The sequence below is a fragment of the Xyrauchen texanus genome, chromosome 23 (genome assembly GCF_025860055.1).
Source record: "Xyrauchen texanus isolate HMW12.3.18 chromosome 23, RBS_HiC_50CHRs, whole genome shotgun sequence".
NCBI classification, from domain to species: domain Eukaryota; kingdom Metazoa; phylum Chordata; class Actinopteri; order Cypriniformes; family Catostomidae; genus Xyrauchen; species Xyrauchen texanus.
This window is the reverse complement of record NC_068298.1, coordinates 9274276-9292980: the sequence shown is the minus strand read 5'-3', so window position 1 is coordinate 9292980 and position 18705 is coordinate 9274276.

The following is an 18705-nucleotide window of genomic DNA, read 5'->3' as shown; positions in this document are numbered from 1 at the left end:
GTTCTACCCTTATTTTTCCTTAATGGCTCCTAAGGTGTCTTTAATCATTATATTTAGCAGATTGCCAAAATTCAAGCGAGATTTAATTTAAAAAGACATTTGATCTCTTTGTCAGGTGCTATGCTGCATTGGTAAAGCACTTTAAAATAATATTTTGGGTTCAATACAAGTTAAAGTCAATCGGCAACATTAGGGGCATAATGTTGATTACCACAAAAATATGTTTTGACTGTCCCTCCTTTTCTTAATAAAACCCAAAAACCAAAACTCGGTGTTGCAGTAAGTCACTTACAATGAATTTGGTCAATTTTTGGAGGGATTAAAAGCAGGAATTTGAAGCTTGTAATATTATAAAAGCACTTATTACTATTAATTCTTCTGTTAAAACTTGTGTATAATTTGAGCTGTAAAGTTGTTTCAATTATGTCATTTTAGGGTTTGTTGACATTACATTGTCATGGCAACGAAGTTGTAAAATTACTTTACACCAAAAAATATTAATAAGTAATTTTATCACACTAAAATTATGTTTACATGCATATTGTTAATTTCTTTTGGCTACAATTTTTATACATGTGTATTCCAATGTTTACGGATTGGCCCCTATTCACTTCCATTGTAAGTGCCTCACTGAAACCCATATTTGTGCTTTTTTAAAGAAAAGAAGGGACAAATTCAAATAAATATTTGTGGTAATCAACATTATGCCACAAATGCTGCTGACCGAGCTTAACTTGTTTTGAACCCAGAATATTCATTTAAATTGCAGTTTTTATGACATGCTTGTGTGGAGCTGGTAATAATGTCTAATATTCAGAACCTGAAAATGGTTTAAAAACAATTTTGATATGATCCATGATTTGTATTACATATACTCTGTGCTTAATTTTGTAGTAGTAGTTCCAGACCTTAAAATATCCACATTCATTGTAAAAAAAAAAAAAAAAAAAAAGAATGAAAATAAATAAAGAATAGCAGTCAGGATACTCTTAAAAAAAAACATCTATTTTTTTGGAATAGAGAAAATAATATAGTGCCCAATATTTTATATATTTTTACCCCAAAATGCTGTGTTTTAAAGTTTAATACATTTTTTATCATCAAAAACTGTCTAATCAAACACATTCACATGCAGACTAATTATTTAATTAAATCTACACTTTTTGTGGTTTGATAATCAGGACATTCCACTATTTTGATTTGATTAATTGTGCATTCATGAGACAGTGAAAGAGAGAGAGAGCTAATGACTCTCATGTAGAGTGCTAGTGTTTGCATGCAACTAATCATGAATGGGATGGCAATTTTGTCTCAGGCTGGATTGGCACTGATGTTGTCGGCAGCTTGCCTAAGATTGATTAGACACATCAAGGGAGCCACTGTTCCAGAGGGAGCGAGACAGAGTGAAATATGGATTTGTCTTTATGCTTATACAGTTGAAGTCTGAAGTTTTAAACCTTAGTTAAATACATTTAACCTCAGTTTTACCAATTCCTGATATTTAATTGTAGAAAACATTCCCTGTCTTAGGTCAGTTAGGATCACTACTTTATTTAAAAAATTTGAAAATTCAGGATAATATTAGAGATAATTATTTCTTTCAGCTTTTATTTCTTTCACCACATTCCCATTGGGTCAGAAGTTTGCATACACTTTGTTAGTATTTGGTAGCATTGCCTTTTAAATTGTTTAACTTCAGTCAAACATTTTGTGTAGCCTTCCACAAGCCTCTCACAATAAGTTGCTGGAATTTTGGCCCATTCCTCCAGACAGAACTGGTGTAACTGTGACTCACTATCTGTGACCCACTCTGTGGTTTGTAGGCCTCCTTGCTTGTACTCATTTTTTCAGTTCTACCCACAACATTTCTATCAGACTGAGGTCAGGGCTTTGTGATGGCCACTCCAAAACCTTGACTTTGTTGTCCTTAAACCATTTTGCCACAGATTTGGAGGTATGCTTGGTGTCATTGTCCATTTGGAAGACCCATTTGCAACTGAGCTTTAACTTCCTGGCTGATGACTTGAGATGTTGCTTCAATATAGCCACATAATTTTCCTTCCACAATGTGTGTGTGTATATATATATATATACACATAAAGCATATATATATACAAAGCATATATATATATATATATACAAAGCATATATATATATATACAAAGCATATATATATATATACATATATATATATATATATATATATATATATATATATATATACATATATATATATATATATATACACAAAGCATATATATATATATACACAAAGCAATTACATCATTGTCTGGAATTATTGAAGCTGTTAAAGGTACAGTTAATTAAGTGTATGTAACCTTCTGACCCACTGGTATTGTGATATAGCCAATTAAAAGTGAAACAATCTGCTAACAATTGTTGGAAAAAATTAGTCGTGTCATGCACAAAGTAGATGTCCTAAACGACTTTCCAAAACTATAGTTTGCTAATATTAAATCTGTGGAGTGGTTAAAAAGTTTTAATGACTTCAACCTAAGTGTATGTAAACTTCTGACTTCAACTGTACCTCTTCATTTGTTTCCATTGCAGCCCCTGGTCTCTAAGCCACCAGAACAACAGTGGCCAAACATGATCAATTACTGAAGTTTCTGCTGCTGCACATTTAATATCAGATCCATCTAGGGTGTTAGCTTGATGTTTTGAATGTGAGAACAAGTGATTAATTAATGTCATACTTGACAGATGGCATGTTCTTCAAAATGATTGTGCTGAGGATGAGGCAAAATGAGAAATACAAGATAATGTTTTGATTTTAAATGGGTCCTTTTCATGTTTATTCTGTTTACAATAACAGTATCAATTATAATACATTACATGGTGAAAGGTACTATTCTTTGTTCGTACTTGTACCAACACTATATATTTCTGTTGCTAGCGTGGTTTTAGAGGTTTTGGATGTTTTAGATATTGATTCTACATGGATTAATTCTATTTAAGAATTAGCCTTTTCTTTTTTATTTGTCTCTGCAAAGCTGCAAACAATGTGTATTGTCACAAGTGCTATATAAATATTTTTTAGCTCATTATCAAGACCCAAATCTGGGTAACATGGAATGAAGCCATAAAAATGAAGGTCACAATGTCAGTTCCATGTGACATACATTTGGTTGTTCGACCTTTGAAAATGGGTAAAACTTTACAACTTACATATGGAGCCATACTGAGAGTCACATATGTCCGTGGTTTAACCATATAGGACCTTAAAAATGAATATACCAAAAGGAACGTTTGTTCTAAATTAGAGACTGCATGAATATTAAGGTATTTAATACTTCTGAAGTAATAGGCACTCCAACTTTGAAAAAAACAAATTTTTTGAACTCACCACCAACAATGGGTGCTGGAGTCAACATATTTTTCATAATATACTTACTTATCTCTGTGAAAAAATAAAATAATTATGCTGCCACTTTTCTAAGGTCATCTAAAAAATAGTTTTTTAATAATTGGCAAACATTTTCATTTTGAACCCTCTCCACAAAATAATGGATAACTAAGTACATTTTGATCCATGGCATTTAATGTTTTGGCTTTCATCATCATCATTTATGTTTATCTTAAAGTATAAAAAACTAAACTAAAACAAGCAAACAAAAAAAATCAACCAGGGTATTTTCTGAAATTGTATTAATTTGACAAGGAATAACCCTATTCGAATGCTAGTTTACCATGAGCTTGTCATTCTGTTAAAATTAGTGATTAACTTGTAGATCTGGTGTTGATTCAATAATGAACGACAGATCAGACACTAGTGTCATTTTACTCGCACATTCTCTCCATTATGTGCTTCAGAGCGCAGACATATCGTCATCATTCACAAATTTCAATGCTTGAGCTATCAAACAGAGCGATGTTTAATGCCTGCTCTTTGTGTGGAGAACATCCCATTGAGTTGCTTTGATCCCACTGAATGTGAATTACAGTAATCACAAATCAAAAATGCACTCTTCACCAGACAAATATTGACGGTGTTGCTCTGGTTGTGAAGGACGGGATGTAATTGTGTCAGTCTTGCTTGCGTGTCTCAACGAGGAATATTTTGAGTGACAGCTTAATTCAGCCAACACTGCTATTGTCATCGCAACAGTGTTTGGAGCACAAAGCCAAGGCGGGACGCGTTAGTCACTGCGGGACACTTACCGACAAATAAGTACCTCGGGCGGGCATTTATTGTCCCCTGACAAACACTGACACTGATTTAAAGCTGTTCTTGCAGGCTAGAATAAATTATTTTAAAATGTAATTTAGTGTTCAAAATCCAGGGGAGACTTTGCCAGTTGGGACCTTAAGTATATGAGCTATGTTGGACATCTCTTAATAAGACATCAATCAATTGCAGTGAATTTATACATCAATCATAAAAACTAGAGAGCACTTGTGGGCCATTCATAAACTAACAATGGCTGTTCACATAGCAGCAGAATATAATTGTTCATACAGAGACTATTCAATCCACTCCTGAAAGATGTTGTATGAACAGGACAATTCAAGAGTCACACGTGTTGGTTAGTAAATTTTTTAATCCTAAACACTGACTGTGTGAATGTAATGGGAGCCAGCTGGTAGATAGCTGTGCAGTGTGTAAACCTCACTCTCCTAACCTGAAGAGGTGCACTAGCGACTGACGCAAAACTTTTAAGATAAAATCCAATGATTTTGTTATATGGTTACCTGTTGCAAAGCATAATTTCTCTAGGGAAATTGTAACATAAGAGATTATTAGGAAGTAGGGATATACCATACAAAACTGCAGTTTAAAAATCGACTTGTTTGTGGTTTTCCATAACAGAAAGTCAGCTAATCTGGGCCCCATTTCCCAAAAACAATTGATCTCAGTTGTTAAGAGCATTTTCTACAAGTGATTTTAAGAACATTTCTTATTTTTTATGCTATTTCCAAAGCGACACTTAACATGAATCCACAAGGATGTGCTTTAAGTGCTACTTAGCCGAGTCGCTGTCCATATTTGAAGTGCTGAAATGTGACAGTGTTGTGGCGCTGATCATTGTAACTTCATTCTATTTGTGCATAGTCAAGTCAGTTGTTTCAAAGTCCTTGAAGTAAAACTAAATAAACTGAGGAAATACACTTAGATGCATTGTCCTTTGATTTTGGCTGATGATGGCTTTTGTTAGTGGTTAATTAATTTTCTTTGTAGTTTAAGAGAGTGCTGTCCCTCTTTTGACCAAGCTGATATTGATATCATTCAGTGAGGAGCATCACAGTCTGGCTGGAAGCTTATGGCATGTCATTTTGGTGAGCTCCATTCTAAGCCCATGCTTTAGACAGTGGCTCATGAAGAATCCCATGTCTTTGAGTTTGCATTAATTCATCATCTGTGAATTCTGTCTTAGTAGACTGAAATGAAGTCTGACTGGCATGTGCTGCAGTTGGTCATCATAACTCAGTGACATAGTGAGAATCGAACATCGGGCATGACCAGGCACTGGTAACCTTGGGATATAATCCTAAATTTTAGACAGGGAAAGAAGTAGAATAAAATTTGCGTAGATGCCATTCACTTTAAAGCAGGCTTAAAGAACAAGAGAAGTGTTTTTGGTTCTGGCAGACCTAACCAAAGCAGCATAACTATGAATTGAGGGATAAATTAGATGTATGCATAGCTGAATAGATACGTCTTTAGTCTAGACTATTGAGAGAGTGTGTCTGAGTTCCAAAGACTGCTTGGAAAACTATTCCACAGTTTAGGAGTCATATATGAAAATTGTGGATTTTGGTATTCTCTGTAATGTTAACAGGCCAGTGTTTTGCGATCGTAGTGAGCGCGTTGGATTATAGCATGATAGAAGATCACTTAGGTACTTTGGAGCTAGACCATTCAAAGCTATTTAAGTAATTAACAGAATTTTTTAATTAATACAAAACTTAACAGGTCGCCAATGAATTGCCGATAAAATGGGGCTGATATGTTAGTATTTCTTGGTTCTGGTTAGCACTCTCGCTGCTTCATTTTGAACCAACTGAAGTTTATTTATTAAACCAGCAGGACAATCTCCTAATAATGCATCACAATAATCTAGTCTTGAGGTCATGAATGCATTAATTAGTTTTACGGTATCAGAAACAGATAGCATGTGTCGTCACTTAGCAATATATCTGAGGTGGAAGAATGCAGTTCTACAGGTATTGGCAATGTGTTTTTCAAAGGTTAGATTTCTATGAAATATAACACCTACATTTTTTGCAAGTAAAATTAAGTTGAGTACCGTCGACATAAGTGAAAACTAATTCCATGGTTCCTGATAATGTCTCCCAGGGGGAGCATATATAGGGAGCCCTTAAACTGATCCCTGTGGCACTCCATACTTAACTTTAATTTGGTCTGACAGCTCCTCATTTACACAGACAAAATGGTAGCGGTCAGAGAGATAGGACCTACTGTAAACCAAGCTAATGCCTGTCCACAAATAATAATTATATCCCAAACTATTAATCCCAACATAATTCTCAAGCCTATCCAAGAGAATGTCATGATCTATGGTGTTGAAGGCAGCACTAAGATATAAAAGCACTAGAAGAGAAATGCAGCCACGATCAGATGATAAGAGCAAGTCATTTGTAACTTTGATAAGTACAGTCTCTGTACTATGATGGGGCCTAAAACCTAAAACAGAATTGCTTTATATATACCATTTCACTCTAAAAATGAACATAGTGGGAGTACACTACCTTTTCTAGTATTTTCAACATAAATTGAAAATATGAGATTTGAACTCTGTCTATAATTAGCCAATTGTCTAGGATCAAGCTGTGGTTTCTTGATAACTGCCAGTTAAAGTTTCTTGGGACATGCCATAAGGATAATGAGGAGTTAAGTCATAAGTATTTAGAACATAAAAAGTATACTTTCAAAAAAGTTGGGCTAGGACCCAACTTTTTATATATCTATCCCCTATATTAATGACCGCCCTGTCGCCTAAAATACAGTGTCTGGGGCAAAATGAAAATTTAGTAAAATCTTAAATTGCACAAGGGAAACCCTTGCATCTCTAGATGTAGACTTGACTTTTTTAGAATCCTAACCCACACTCCTCCCTCCAATACCAAGTTTAAATCTTTCACCCATAATCTCTTAAAAGAAGTTGAAGCTCCGTTCCCCCAAACTGAATTAGCAGGGAGTAATACACTGATGCCTCATGACCTTTTCCAAAAGCAGTAATCACTCCTCCCAGAGTATCTTCCACTTATGCTACTTCCAAAAATAGTACAGAGCAGGTGGCGCAGCTGTAAATACTTAACGAACTGAAAACTGGGAATCTCAACATCCATCCATCCATCCATCCATCCATCGTCAACCGCTTATCCTGTGTACAGGGTCACGGGGGGCTGGAGCCTATCCCAGCTAACATTGGGCGAAAGGCGGGGGACACCCTGGACAGGTCGCCAGTCCATCGCAGGGAATCTCAACATGTTGAACCATATTTTCAAAGAATCTCAACACTCCACTCTCTCCACTCTCATATAGGTCACCGAGCATATTAAACTCCCTCACAATTCACTCTGACCAGCAGAAAGGCAACATTTAAATAAATGTCCAAATTAAACAATCTAAAATTGGAGTGATGTGAATCTTAACTAAAGACGTTTACAGATGTTTAAAGTACATTTATTAAAAGTAAAATAGTAATTATAATAACGCTGTAAAGAAAATGCATGATAAATTTAAACTGAAGCAGCATCAAAGACAGCAGGTTTATGTGTAGGGCTGATAAATGTTTGATAAATCTGGCTACTTGATGAGACCGATAGCTTGGCTGCAATAAACGTGATGGGTTTTGGAGAATAATGGTAAAGAATTGAATATTAACTGAGATGAATTTATCTGAACAATCAAACAGCATAGAACTTTTAGTCTGTCTCACAGCATTGAGAAAGACGATGGTGCAGGTTGACCAATCAGAAGAAAGAGGTGTTTCAGGCCCAACCATATGTGCAAATCAAATATTCAAGCCATATATTAGTGAAATCAAAATGCAGAGTGTCCCTATGTCACAGTGGATATTTTTTCAATTTCCTATTTTTAACTTGAGCATTAAATTGAAATTACTTTTCAGTTACGATTTTGAACTCCTAATTGAATATGAAATGAACGAATGATATACAGATTAGATAAAATATCATTGGAAAGGTCTCAATTAGGAGAATGCAATTAACACTTGCTTCACTCAGAGCCAAACTGTAGTAAGTATTAGTGTATGAAATTCCCACTGACACATAAATATTTTAAACAGGAGTGGCTTTTTGTATCGTTTTTCATTTTTACTTCCTTAAACATACATATAACATAGACAATAACACATCATTTACAGCAGACTATCCCAATTCAAACAAGCCCAAACACAACATAATGATAAGTAGATCTTGTAATATTCCTCAAAGACTGTACATGGAAAGACAATGCATGAAAGGGTGCTCAACTTACATTGTGTCAGTGTGTGTGCACATGTCCAAAGACTTTGTGTGTGCCAACAAAAATCCACATAAAGGATTGGGATGCTCCAGAACACTTAATATTTCTGTATTTTGTAGTCTAATCCATTCATTTCCAGTGGCCGGTCATTTTTGACCGGGAACACAACAAATGTAACAAAGTTAAATAAAACCCAAAATTGTAAAGAAAATTGTCAATTTTTTTTTGTTGGTGTTTTCAGATATCATATCTGAACAAAGTCATGGAATTGTTACAGTAACCCAGACTCAAAGATGGTTGTGAACCCAAATGCAGGAATTTATTGAAACAAACACAAACACAGACATCAATTAGCAGGTGAGTGAAGAATGAGCAGATCGATTCAGGAACAGACAACAGTACTTGATGGTGAATATTGTATTTGCAGGTTGAAGTATTACTTGGGCTGGAGAATCACACTAAGGGAAGGAGAGGCAGGAGAGGAGACTTGGAATCAACTTTGGAATATCGCTGGAGAGGAATCGTCGAGGGAGCACGCTGGAATGGCATCTGAAGAGTTAGGTAAGTAGAAGGCAAGTGAGTCTGCATATTGCGATGATACCAGAGGAAGAATGAAGGGAAAGTGGAGAGTTATATAGAGGAACTTATTGACACGATGATTGGAGGCAGGTGAGGGTGATTATTATTCGGTGGAGCAGGAAGGTTGAGCGTTTGTGGCGGGAAGGTCAGGTGGATCCGTGACAAGAATTCTATTCCAATTAGATTAAGAAAAAAATTAAATAAAATAGTAGTCTGGGTCAGAATGACTAAAACAAAACATAAGGGTTAAATAGTGTAAAATTTAATTTTGCGATTTGTAAAAATTCAACGCTTGTGACAAGACAAAAAAAAAATAGACAAAAAAGACACTATGCAAATACATTTGTCTGAAAGTATATGGCTATGGAAGGGATTATTGAAAGAGGATGAATTTCAAGACACAACATTTCTGAAAAGGTTTTACTGTGCAAACTGTAAGAGCTAAAGTACAATCAGGCTAATTACATCATCACCTCAAAAAAAACAAGATAAAAGCTAGTAGAAATCTCTAATCGACTAGTTGGTTGTTGGACGACATCGTGACCGATCCTTTCTCGTAAAAACAATGCCTCAAACATTTGTTGATAACTGCTTTATGTTCTCCTCTCAGGAGACGTTAAGGTGAAATCCTTCAATATCATTTCAGAGTTTACAGATTCTCTAGTCTCAGGCAGTGACCTTCACTTCATACTTTCAAACAGTACACACAAGACCTTGAGCTTCACACTCTTTCAGCAAATTAAAAGAAAAAACTGCTGCCTGCTTCTGATGTGAGCTACAGTTACTCCAGGGTCACATTTGATCAAAGCGCTCGCATTCACTAAAGAAAAATATTGAGTTTGGCTGCAAGCGCAGCAGACGTTTTGTTTGTGTTTTTAGTGCAAAGCAACTTAATAGTGCAAAGTCTCTCTTAATCCTTTGAAATATTTGTGTTGCCTTTGCACAACTGAAATCACTTTCACAACATTGATACACCATCAGTGAATCAGTGGGAAAGCAACTTTCAGTCTAAGAATCAATTATTTTCCTTCTGAGGCCTTCATTTCATTTTATTCATCTTACGGGCCTTTTTGAATCACAAATAACGAGAAACGTGAGTCTACATAACAATATTCTCCCAAATGTTGTCCCAACTAACCTAACACATTTTTTTTATAAATTCTATTAATTCCAAAACTATTCAATTTGTGTGGTGATGTTAAGAACTCATGTGCATGTATGTATATTATCTATCCATCCATCCATCCATCGTCAACCGCTTATCCTGTGTACAGGGTCGCGGGGGGCTGGAGCCTATCCCAGCTAACATTGGGCGAAAGGCGGGGGACACCCTGGACAGGTCGCCAGTCCATCGCAGGTATGTATATTAATGCTTACAAAATGTTTGCATTGCTTTGTCACTTTATATTAAGAGTAAAATGAAATGTGTAAGAATGATCACAACTTCCATGTGCTGCCAATTGATAGATTTTTGAAAAATAAATTGTTTATTTTTCCCAGCTGGTAAAGATGTATTGACTGAATGAGAGATTTTGCATTTAGTGAACGGTGAAATTAAAATGAACTACACAAAGACATACAGTATTATTAAGAATAATTATAAGGACAATTACATCAAGTTGCCTTGATTTGAGAACTTTTCTCAACATATTCCTTTTGTACTATCTGCTTTAAAAACCTGTTTATTAAAGCAGGTAAATTATATGGTTTGTTTGTCAGTTGTAATTCTATTCAGCTTGTGATTTTAAGGATTTTTACTGGTCAGTGTAAATGTGAATGGAACAAACTATAGCCTACTTTATAAGCTGTGAGGCCATAATTGTTGCATAATAAGTTGCAATTGATGTCAATAAACTAGGAGGCAAATTGCATTTGTATGCTTGCCACTGCTTACACAGTGACAAATTGAAACATTATTTTCTTAATTATTATTGTCTACAGTGTGAAATAATAAGCAGATAATAAGACTGATTTGTGTCTTGTCTCCTTTCTTGAGTCAAGATTCATTATTTGTAAAAGAATAGTTTTAAGGTCAGCTGATTTGCTTTTGATGCCATATCTCAGCATCCTTATTGAAATGAATGGCTGAAAAAAAGATGATGTAATATTCTGTTCAATCACAGATGGCTCAAAAGCATGAAGTGGGCATTGAAGGGCAGTATTACAACTACAGACAGCACCATGTCCAAACACCACACACTTCCCATCTTCAGCTGTGATCCTATTTGTCCCATTAGACGTATGTTTGTTAAAATGCTTGTTAGTTAGTTGTTACCTGTAATCAATCCATCCATCCATCCATCCATCCATCCATCCATCCATCCATCCACCCATCCACCCATCCATCCATCCAGTGTAGAAAAACCTTGAAAGTACCAAAATGTTCAGGCTGTGTGAAAATTAACATTTTCTGGTTAATTATGAGTCAACTTTTAATGATAGTGATCGAAAATGATACTCTCATTAATAATTTAGTTTAATAACTTTTTTTTTTTTTAATTGGGGTGCATCTTTTATCATCCATAAGTGTCTTTGTAAATACAGACCATCCACAAATTGACTCTGCTATAATAATACTTTAATGTATGGCATGTTATAACTGTATTATGAAGGTTTTTTCCCCAGTTTCCTCTAGTAATGAGCTCTCAATTAATATGAACTGCAAACACATGATAAGCAGAGTGGTATTGCAGAATTCTTGGAATGCCGCTTGTCCAATCAGATTAGATGACTGTAATTAACTGTTGTATAAACATGAGTACTGTATATAATCAATAATCAGTCAACATCAAGGTTGGTGAAGCAGACAATGTGTGTTATCTTCTCTCTCCACTTTCTGTCATGGCCTGCCTTACCGTTTGGCCCATTGAGTTTGCAAGCTGTTTATTGTTTGGCCTTTCATGCTGCACAATCTTATCGATCATTATTTCACCGGCTGGGCACTGCTCATCGCCGTGGTTCAGTACGAGTTCATCAGAGATTCGAAGCATAACAGTGACATATGATCATTTCATTACTGGAAAGCACTTCTTGTCTTGTTCCTGGAGTCAAAGAAACACAGATGTATTTAAAGGGATACACAAAAGGAATGGTCACCATTCATTTTCATTGTTTAGAAAAAAAAGAAAGCAATGAAAGTGAATAGTAAATGAGGCTAACATTTTGCCATATCTCATTTTGTGCTTCACAGATTAAAGAAAGTCATATGGGTTTGGAACAATATAAGAGCAAATGATGACAGCATTTTCCTTTGTTTAATTTATCAAATTCAGAACAGTCTGATCTGAATGGAATCTGCAGTACATGCCCATATTAGTCAGTTTAGTTCTGGTCCAGATTTCCCTGATGGCAGAGAGCCACAAACGTCAGACACCCCAAAGAGTCGGAGTTTGTTCCTTAGATTGGAGATCTTTTCTTGCATTATCAGCACAAAGTAAAGCTGCTGTTGGCACTGGAGGTGCCCATCACAGAGGAGACCCCTTCACAGAGGACAAAAGTGTGTGTGGTTTTGGCTGTATACAATGGCCCCAAAAAGTATCTAGATACTTTTTCACCTTAGTCACACTTAAAAATGTCTGAATACCATTGCATTAGAAGCAAAATATCAAACCAAGTAGCAGCAAACATATTATGCTAGGCATTGTCTTTGAACTTCAAGTGGTAGTTCACCCAAAAATGAAACGTCTATCATCATTTACTCACCCTCATGCCATCCTATATGTATATGACTGTAACGTATGAAGGAGATCACGAGAGCAGGATCTAGGTGCAGTTTAATTTAATAGAAAAATATCCAAAGGACAAAACATGGTAAAGACTGGAACATGGCAAGACTAGGAACAGGAAAAAAATAACAAATAATACATCAAACAGGAGCGAAGTACAACAGCTCACAAAGACTGGATAGAAATCAGGGCATTATGTACACAGGGGTAAATGAAGAAAGGAAACACAGGTGAGAACAATAGGGAACAGCCGGCAGTGATGAGAGCAGGGGATTATGGGGAGTGTAGTCTGGGGAAAACAGATGACAGGGGCAAAACAACAGTGAATCGTGACAATGACTTTCTTTCTTCTGCAGAACACAAATTAAGATTTTAGAAGAATATTTTAGCTCTGTAGGACCTTACAGTGGAAGTGAATGGTGACCAGAATTTTGAAGCTCCAAAAATCACAAAGTCACACAAAGTTTCTCACCCACACCTGTCATATCGCTTCAGAAGAAATTAATTTAGCCATTGGAGTCTTATTACTTGCTGGCTTTGTGATTTATTTGGAGGTTCGAAGTTCTGTCCACCATTCACTTGCATTGTATGGACCTACAGAGTTGAGATTATTCTTTTAAATATCTGCAGAAGAAAGCAAGTCATAAACATCTAGAACGGCATGAGGGTGAGAAAATGATGAACTATCTAGTGTGAACTATCCCTTTGATGAACTTTTCTGAGCCATTTTGCATTTACTTTGAACCAGCTGGTGCTAAGGTAAATTTGTAATGGTTGTATGAAGTCAGTTTCCCTTGAGTTCACCCAGGTGTCCTTGCAGAGTAACCACAGGTGTAATTTATAACATTAACAATGGGCATTTGACAACCGAAAATTGTGCGCATATTTTCCACAGTGAACAGTTTCACCACTTGTTTGCCACCAGAACAAATTTCTGTTTTTGTGAAATACTTTGTGTGGCAGGGCGGAGGGTGGGGGTGGGTCGTGATTTTGCACACCCGATCCCTAATCAGACTAATCACGTCTCCGAGAGGGATAAGGCAGACTGGAGATTGCAGTGTGACAGAGAGAGAGATTTACAGGCAGCTGTCCGACACCTGTGTGTGTGTTTGTCTTTTTGGTTCAGTTTATTATTAAAATATTATTTATGTTGTCAAGCCAGTTCTTGCCTCCTCCTTTCCATTAATCCCTTTACACTTTGCTTAAAGTATATTTGTGCTATATGTCTTTAAAATAAATGCCACTTGCTTTGAAATTTTGTTATATAATACAAACCATACATATTTTTTTAGGGTTGTTTTACCCTTTTTTTAGCCTTAGAAGGTTAAAAGCATTGCAGTATTTGACATTATATGATACAAACATGTGTGCAGTATTGTGTGTAGTCTGATTACAAATTGATTAGTTACTTTACTGTATTACTTTTTAAGTAAGAAAAATTGTGTAATATGTTACATTTTAAATTCTTGTAATCCGTTTACAGTTACTGACTTTCAATTAAGTTAATTGCTTTTTAACATCTACATTACTTGGGTTACATGTAATTCTAAAATCATTAAGTATTTTTAAACATGAATTATGTTTATATGTACATCTATGTTTCTGTGACAGCTGAAGGCCATGCATCTCTTATGAGTCATTGTAAGAGAGAAACACTTAGTGTTGTGTGTGTGACTTGCATCTTGGCTTCTGTGAAATGTGTTTTGTAAAGTAATTAGTAATATGATATATTGTATGAATGTACTTTTTATGACATAGTAATGGGATTACAATTTTTGAGAAGTAATTAGTAACTTGTAGTGTATTACTTTTTTTTTTTAGTGCATTGCCCAACACAGCATTTTTGTGTTTGTGTCCTTACCAGCCATTGCCTCTGCTTTTGCTTAGGTCATAGCAGAGGTGTCAACGTGTGTTTGTGTGTGTGTGTGTTTATGGGTGTATCTTCAGCAGCACTGCTCTGCTCCAGTTGGGGTCACAGCAGAGGTTATTTGGAAGGTTTGATTTGTCAGTAGATAAATGATAGCCCCACATCTTGGAAATTTCGGCAAATAAATAACACGCGATGGATCATACATCATCGGCTTCCCTGCAATCTGCCAACAGGAGGGAGGGGGGGGGTAAATTCTTATTATAACCTTGGGGAAGCACAGCACATATTATGGAGAGAGGCAGCCATGAATTCCAGGGGAGAACGCTGTTCTTTGTCAAGTGTGGCACGTAAAAAAAGCCAGACTATGGTCGTGTCATTAAGTCAGGCTGGCTGCTTGATCTATGGTGGAGGTTGTTTGTTTTGTGACAGACTTGCTGTCACTAAAGCGTGTTGAGCGGCTTCCTGCTAAAAGACTTCCCCCTACCTCACTGAAATATCAGTGGAACAAGGGTTTTCTCATAACAATCCATCATACCCAGAAATAGTGTGGTTGATTATTTGCAGTCAATTACCAAGGTATTTTATTATTGCTAGACAAAACCCCTCGGTCATTACACATTAAAATTAATTACAAGAGTAATAAAAAGAATATATGTAATTTCAAGAATGTGTGACCTAAAATTTGTATTTGTCTTATTCAGTAACTAAAATAGTGACCCAATGATATCTGTGTAAATGATGCTATAAGGATATGGTATTTAAAGAACATACAGTAGAACTAGGTATTATACTGTAGATAACTTTTTTAAAGCATGTTATTGTAAAACACTATATTTAGATATAAATCTTTTAAAGAAAATGTTGGTTGTTTGTGCCTGAGCAAAACACGGAGCAATGATGCCAGAGTTTTCTGGGTGGATGCATAGGGGTTTTCTAGGGTGTTGCTTTGCAGATGCTAGGGTGTTTGGGTTGTATGCTAAGGGCTTGTTCGGCAGTTAATATGGTGTTCTGGGTATGGATGTTCCTGATGCTGCCAAGTCAGTGGCTACAGTGCTTTCGGTGGTTGCTAGGGTGTTGCTAGGGCATTGCTTGGCAGTTGCTAGGATGTTTCTTAGGTGTTCATGATGGTAACTAGGGCGCTGCTAGATTCTATGCTGTTGCTAGAATGTTGCTAGATGGTTGTTAGGTTGTTTTTGGCGATTGCAAGGTGGTTGTTAGGTATTTTTGATGGTTGCTAGAGTATCGCTTAATACACTGTTGCTTGATGCTTGTCTTGCATAGGTGGTTGCTAGGAGGTTGCAACGCTGTTTCTCAGGTGTTTCTGATGGTTGCTATGGTGTTGCTACAGTTGATGGTTGCTAGAGTGTTTTTAATGGTTGCTATGGTGTTATTGGTGGTTGGTAGGGTAATCTGGATGGATGCTAATTGTAATTGCTTGGGTGTTGCTAGGTATTTACCATGGTTCTCTGTGTGGCTTGACAGTTGCAACCGTGTTCTCGGTGGTTGCTAGGGTGTAACTTAATATTACTCATATCTTATTTAATGATTTATAGCCCAGTGTGTTTTCCAGTCTAGTGAATACGTTTAATACACATTATATGTAAGTTACAGCATGTCATAAAAGACCATCCCCAGGTCTAAAACACACCTGTGAAGCCCATGTTACTGGAAATAACAAATACACTATATAATATGTTTTGCTGAACCTAGTAGGGACACTTGACTCATTATATTAGTCCTGGCAGTGAGGGTAGATGTGTTGTGCTTTCCTGAAACTCCCCTTAAATTTTCCTGGCTTTCGGTCCATGACAGACTGTTAAGAGCAACCTGGACCGTGGTGTGAAGACAGCAGGAAAGAGAACAGACCTTTTACAGAAGCTTATTTTTGGCTAAATATGTCTAAATGCACCAGCAAGGTCTATTCAAACCATAGAACCTCTATTAGGTCCAGCCAAACACCTTCAGACATTAAACTGACAAGGCATATGACCTGGAGATGAACTGTTATATTGAAGTTCTGTCAGGTAACTGTACTAAATGGGGACTGGGGCTGAAAAAGGACCCATAAGTACCATAGGTATTCCATATGAGTCATTGGTATTCCACTATATTTTAAGACTTCTAAAGCCATACAACAGCTTTTATGTGAGCATAAAAGGCAAAAGGATTTCAATGAAAAATTACATTTAATTAATTAAAAATAAATGTTTGGTCTGTTCTTCACACTGAGCTTATGGTGTGGCATAAAAAGATTGGAAATATAGTATAAAGACTTTTATTTGACTTTTTATGGTTCTTTTATGGCATTTTTTGTTCTTGTCGGCATCCATCCCATTATCTTTCATTTTATGAAAAAGAGTAGGGTGAACTTTTTGCTATTTGTCATTTTGTGTTTCACAGAAGAATGTCATGCAGATTTGGAACAACTTGAGGGTGAGTAAATGATGACAGAATTTTCATTTTTGGGTGAACTATCCCTTCAATCTCAATGTTTGATTGACATATTACATATTACTCATTACTGGAAATCTCAAGTTGTCTTAATTCAATATTACTTGCAATGTCAGGTTTTGGGCTCATAACTCAAATATTTAAGTTCAGTAAATAAATAAATTAAACGTATTTATCTTAAAAATCCATAGACTCGAGATTCATAACTTAAACTATTGAGCTTATGGTTACTACCCAGAATGCCTTGTGCTTGAGTTTTATAATTATGTTTCCTTGGTCAAAAGTAAAATATGGGGACATTTAAATTAATGCTCTTAAGAATTCATAAAGGTTTTTTTTTTATTGTTTTTTCTTTTTTTCTTTTGTAGTATTATTGATGTTGTTGTGTTGCAAATACGTGTTTTGACCCTGTAAATACTATCTCAGTTCTCCTTGTGCATGTGCAGCCGAAGTACAGGTATACGTATATGCATTTCATTGGAGAATTACATTTATTTAATGACTGACCCAAAATCAGTTATTATCTTTATTTGAGCTGTTCTATTGTTATATCTAAAACTGAATCAAATTCAATCAATTCAATTCAAATTATTAACAACATATATTAAAATAGCAAATTTGAGTTAGGCCATAACATCTAATTAACTTCTATAGTTAAGTTCATTGTACTTAATTACATGCTTTTTGGAAATTTCATTAAGCAATTCAATTGAGGGAACGAGTTTACTCCATCAAATGAGTAGAGTCAACTTGTTTACACTTTATTTTACACTATGTGTACTTTCAGTATACTTACGGCGTACTTACCCAAGAAAATACTGAGTAATATTAGGTAACTACTTTCTACATGTGGAACAGGTTTCCTTTCGTTCATGCCATATAGTCTATCACATATATACTGCCTAATTGCTCAACTTACGCAAGTGAAATCTAATAAATCGAGCACTGAGAATATCTTAGTCTGAAGGAATGTTACAAGCAGCCAATTATTAAGCAATGAAATGTGATGTGCTTTTCTCACCAGTCTCTGGCTTTAATCAAAAATAATTTAATTAAGTGGCAATTAAGTCAATAATGCTGAGCAGAAAAAAGCGATGATGGGAAGGAACAAGAAGCGTATAATTAGATAATTCTAGATAGTATTTCTCAAAATGTATTTTAAATAAGTTCAATGTCAAATAAAATTCAGAACTACACTTCTGGTCAAAAGTTTAGGGACACTTACTTATTCTTTATTCTTATTATTTTTCACATTTAAGTATACTTAAGTCATCAGAACAATGGAAGAACAGAAATTGAACTATGGGAATTATGTTGTGACTTAAAAAAATTCCAAAATAAATCAAAACTGTGTTATATTTTAACATCTTCAAGTTGTCACCCATTGCCTAGAATTTGCAGACATGTACTCTTGACATTTTCTCAAGCAACTTCTTGAGGTATCACCCTGGGATTATTTTTAAACAGTATTGAAGGAGTTCCCATCTATGTTGGACACTTAGTGGCTGCTTTTCTTTATTATTTGGTCCAAGTGATCCATTTCAAAACCTTTTTTATTTGTATTTTTATTACATTTTAGTTCTATAATGAAATAAATTAATATGTTG